Source organism: Xyrauchen texanus, chromosome 18 (assembly GCF_025860055.1).
Source record: "Xyrauchen texanus isolate HMW12.3.18 chromosome 18, RBS_HiC_50CHRs, whole genome shotgun sequence".
Taxonomy (NCBI): Eukaryota; Metazoa; Chordata; class Actinopteri; order Cypriniformes; family Catostomidae; genus Xyrauchen; species Xyrauchen texanus.
This window is the reverse complement of record NC_068293.1, coordinates 44895725-44901615: the sequence shown is the minus strand read 5'-3', so window position 1 is coordinate 44901615 and position 5891 is coordinate 44895725.

The window sequence follows — 5891 nt, the reverse complement described above, 5'->3', positions numbered from 1 at the left end:
GTCATTTACTGTCGTTTCTATCACGTTGATGTCATTTCAAGTGTTTGTTTTCAAAATAAGTTTGTTTTTAGTTATTTGATGCTATAAAAACGCTTCTGTGACATCATGATTGACAGCTGTGATTGACAGGTTCTCTGAGTGAAGTAGTCACTGAAGCACCAACTGACTTTTTTCAGGATCTTCGGAGGACTGAGGAGATTGGAGCTTTAAATGTAATATCTAAATTTCTATAATTCATTATTTCACACCGTCATAAGTCAAAAGGGGCGTGTGCTTGCGATTGATTCAGCGAGAGTGAGGGCGGGGCCTTGATTTCGTGGCTTTACTTCCTGTTCACTACTGCGCAGGTCTGGTCCCGAAATCGCAACTGCGCAGACTCAAGTCCCAAGATGTCAGCGCCATATCAGGACACTGGCGGCTTCAGTTCTCACCAATGGAAAAGAGCGAAGGGACGTCGGCCATCTTTTTTTACAGTCTATAATACACGCCTGTCGCCGATTCCTTGTGTCATTTGAAAGCGCTACGACTTCCATGACAAGACAGACAGTTGTATGATATGAACAGCACCACGATCTGACATCTTTTAAAGTCGTCTAGTGTGCATGAGGCATTAGAGGACGCTCACACAGATGTTTTACTTGTAGCAAATAAACAAATCACAGATATGACACAAAACAATGTTTGTTTAATATCTGAACATTCTGGCTTCATGAAACATCCCTCAAACTAATTAAATGACACTATTTGAATTAATGGCGGATGAATTAGAGAAACAATTCTGGAATCTCCTTGTAATTTGCATTTCTAAAACAAATGCAAACGAGTCCGCGGTTAAAAGAGCGCGCTTACAGATCTTAACGAGCTGCTGGTCTTGGCTAATTACAGGAAACAACAGGAAGGATTATACAACTCAAAAAGTCAATGTTTGTGAACTGTAAGCATGGCTGAATGAAACGGGATGTACATGTAAACAGAAGGAAACACGGCTCCAGTGGGATACAGAGAAGCAATCGCGGATGAAAGTGGCGTTCACGGATGAATCTGCATCGGTCAAGACGATGATGCTGGAACTTTTGTCTGCTGCCGTTCTAATGAAACAGAGAAATGTCATTTCTGATATGAGGTTGCGTGTCAGGTAAAGGATCAGGGGAGATGCGATCATTACCTCAACACATTGAAATGACACTTTTCTCATTTCATGGATAGAAAATAGGTTTGGTGATGATGAAGTCATTTTTCAGGATGATTGCTCTTGCCGCAGAGTGTTAAAGCTTTTCTTCAGGAAAGGCACATCAACACAATGACATGGCCAGCAAACAGTCCGGATCTCAACCCCACTGAAACAACCATGACACGGCCGACCTGTGAACCGCTGTCGGAGAACGTTGGAGCCTGTTTGATCAAGTCAGAGGAGGAGCAACAAAATACTAATTTTGATTTATTTTATTGGTGGTGATTCCATAATTTTTTCCTCTACTTGAGCTGGAAAAAAAATATGCCACTAATTCAAATAATGTCATTTAAGTTCAACCATTAAACATGTGTCATATCTGTGATTTGTTTATTTGCTACAAAGTAAAACATCTGTGTGAGCGTCCTCCATGTGTGGCGATTCGCCAGCTCTCATTGAAACTGAATGAGATGAGGTCGTTTTGTCGCTGCGTGACGCTAGCAGTGTGAACGCAACTTAATGAATCTTCAGGCTTTGTGCAGAATCAGTGCGATCTCTTCTCTGGCAGACAAGACGAGGGAGATGAGAAATGAGCGTTGCTTTAGTGCTGGTTTTCTTGTGTTTGCACACTGGAGCCTTTTCGCTGGTGTTTGCGTGGCTTCTGCTCACCCAAACCCAGATTCACTGACGGTGGCATGAATAATGCAGCAGACAGCTGGTGATTCTCTCAGGAGGAAACTGCAGTGTGAAGTTGGACCCGTCTCACCTCACAACATGCAAATGTGCTCAAACATGTATTATAACGTCTCTCATTAAGTTCTACACGTCCCCTGCCCCTTGTGTTTATGCTTATTTAACATTTTGGCTAATTGTGTTGTTTTCAGACATCTTTGAGAATGTAGTACCCTCAGAGAAGCAGATTTTTGAAGGGGCAAGTGATGGAGTTTTACTTGCCCGACCGGACGAGCAGACCGATTAAAACTTCAGTAATACAACAAATAACCGGCTATATTTGTGATAGGCTTGTGTCACTTATCACAATGTTCATATTCTTATTCTGCTGTTGAAAATAATCCAATATAATTCCTGTTTTTCTCTCCAGACATGTTACTTTTTACTCGGACGAGTGAATGAGCTGCTTGACATAATGCAAATCATCAATGATCAATTAGTTGCATATGTGAGGCGTGCACAGACAAACTCCGTCAGTGACGTCACTTTCCAGCCCAGAGAAACTCCTCCGTGAAGTTGCACCCCATATCATTAAATAATCACCCAAACTATTCCGTCCGTTTGTGCTGATTTGTGCCGCAAAAATGAATGTTTGTGCTGGTTTGGTGTTTGAGATATTAAGCATTGTTTTTTGGGCTGTGACGTCACTCTCCACCCCATCTCGCTCAAATCGATCCAAACCAGTGCTGGTCGTTTGTGGTGTTAAAACAACATTGTAACTGTTTCCCTTCCTTAGATATAGCAAGAATGTTTTTGGGAGCGGTGACGTCATTCTCCACCCCATGTCGTCCAAATCCCTCCAATTCGTTTGTGCCGTTTGTGGCGTTGAAATGAACACTTTATCTATTTCATTTATCTGGCTTGAAAATGTGATTTGCACGGAGAGTTTAATGGGTATTGTCGGGAATGTCAAACGAAAGTCAAATATAAAACAAGGAACGAGTCAGAAAATGCGTGCATTGGACGAGATGAGGTAAATGCACGACTGACGTCACAGATCCGGAGATCATTTTGTTATTCCTATGTAAAGGAATTAGTTAGATTGTTTCACTCAACGTCACAAACGAATTGGAGGGATTTGGACGACATGGGGTGGAGAATGACGTCACCGCTCCCAAAAACATTCTTGCTTTATCTAAGGAAGGGAAATAGTTACAATGTTGTTTTAATGCCACAAACCAGCACAAACGACCAGCACCGGTTTGGAGTGATTTGAGCAAGATGGGGTGGAGAGTGATGCACTTCCAATGGAAGTCAATGGGGTTTAATCAAACCAGCAGCCATGTCACCCTGCAGCTTGTGCCTAGTTGCCCACTAAAGCTAAGCAGGGTTGAGTCTGGCCAGTACCTGGATGGGAGACCTCCTGGGGAAATCTAAGGGTGCTGCTGGAAGTGGTATTAGGGAGGCCAGCAGGGGGTGCTCACCCTATGGTCTGTGTGGGTCCTAATGCCCCAGTATAGTGACGGGGACACTATACTGTAAAAAAAACACGTCTTTCGGATGAGATGTTAAACTGTGGTCCTGACTCTCTGTGGTCATTAAAAATCCCAGGACACTTCTTGTAAAGAGTAGGGGTGTAACCGTGGTGTCCTGGCCAAATTCCCCCATTGGCCCCTATCTATCATGGCATCCTAATAATCTCCATCCCCGAATTGGCTACATCACTCTACCATCTCCTCTCCACCAATACCTGGCGTGGTGTGGTGTGGTGTGGGGTAGTTCTGGCGTACTATGGCTGATGTCACATCATCCCTATGCTATGTAAAGTGCTTTGAGTGCCTAGAAAAGCCTATATAAATGTAAGGAATTACTATTAATTTGTAAACATTAAAATACTGTTTCACAAGTATAGACACAAGACATAAACAATATGTGTGTTAACATGGTTTTACTGTCATTAAATCACTTATTAACCACATCTGTGTGAAGATAGAGACAATTTTACAACTTTGTTGCCATGACGACGTAACGCCATGAACTCTTAAACCCTAAAATGACTGTAAAAATAAAAACTTTACAGCTGAGTTACACACAAGAATTAATGTAAGTGCTTTTATTAAATTATAAGCGTCACATTTCTGCCTTTTAAACCCTTTAAAAATGGCCCCATTGACTTCCATTGTAAGTGTCCCACTGGAACACACATTGACAGATTTAACATAGTTAAATAGGCTAAAGGAGTGCGTTCAAAGTGTCCAATCATGACAACATGAATGTAACTTATGATCAGATTTATAGACACTTTCTCACAGTGTAATTGTGAACCGTGTCATCATACATCATCTCATCGTATGCCGACATGTTGCCTTGAACAAGACAAACGGGCTCTCTCTTCCCCACATTATGTGGCTGCTTGTCACTTGTGTAGGTTATGGTGGAAGTGACAGTTTTTGATTCACCTGAACGCCAGCGCTGGAGACTGATGGATGTTCTGGAGCTGCAGAAAAAGTCAATTAGAAGGACAATAACTTTGAATAGGAGTATTGAGTGTAGCAGGAATGTAGGGCGAGCTGCACACACTCTCTTGAGACTGATCAACAGCGCGATCGAGTTCATCCAAGAATCAGGGCCAAGCTGCTCTGAACGAGAATGCTCGATGTACTAGACAAAGCCAACAGATTGTTCTACATGTAGTATGTGCTTTCACATACTCTCCGTGGAGCTTGTCAGGGAGTATATCAGCACATTTAGGAGCCAGTGTTGAATTGACAGCTCCGTGATAAATCTACTATCCACTTGTTCATTAAACACGAGGCTGGCACGAACGACAGACCTGAAGCTCATTAATGAACAGGTGCTGTGTGATCAATGTTGATGCACCGCTTCACGTATGTTGGGTTTAATGAAGGACGCACTTCTTCTTCGGTCAGTGTGTCCTTTAGGAATGCGAGTGAGCACTGGACATACTTTATTCCTCAATGTGGTCATTGTGACCTGCAAATGTGACGTAATAACAACAGCCATGAAAATATGCGTCTCTATATTTGTTAAAGAAGCACCATTTAAGCAGATGGACTATTTTAACGTCTTCTCTGCTCCCGTGGCATTATGGGATAGGAAAGAGTCCACTGGATGTGCACTTCAGAATCTCTCCGGATATAGTAGGTCATCCGGGTATTTCTCACTAGCTGAGGATTCGGACATGCTACTGCTTTGGCGTACTTGTTAGCATTCAAAATAGTAGGGAAGTATGCATATTTGGACACCGCTGTTGTCTCATGTTACAGCATACTAGCATACTATTCTTACTATTTCTCATTCTTAAGTTCTGGATTTGTTTTTGATCTTCATTTAAACAGACTGATCTCAGTTCAGGACAGTCTGGGCTGTCAGTAAAGGGTTAAACTTTCAACACAGAGTCATGAGTCATGTGACAAAACAACCTGGTGCTGACCACAGCGGAGTTTGTCTTTGGGAGAAACGCCAACAAAACTACATCTGGTAAGAAACCTCATTGAAACCTGTTTGAGTCAAAAGACAAGAGTCTCAAAATTCATTCGATATGACATTTTCTATAACTGTTCTGAGACCAGTGCAGACAGACAGCACACTGGAGGTTAAGTCATGCACTAAATAGGGAGCAAGGGAGCATCCTGTAGCTCTCCTATAACTGTTCTGAGACCAGTGCAGACAGACAGCACACTGGAGGTTAAGTCATGCACTAAATAGGGAGCAAGGGAGCATCCTATAGCTCTCCTATAACTGTTCTGAGATCAGTGCAGACAGACAGCACACTGGAGGTTAAGTCATGCACTAAATAGGGAGCAAGGGAGCATCCTATAGCTCTCCTATAACTGTTCTGAGACCAGTGCAGACAGACAGCACACTGGAGGTTAAGTCATGCACTAAATAGGGAGCAAGGGAGCATCCTATAACTCTCCTATAACTATTCTGAGATCAGTGCAGACAGACAGCACACTGGAGGTTAAGTCATGCACTAAATAGGGAGCAAGGGAGCATCCTATAGCTCTCTATAACTGTTCTGAGA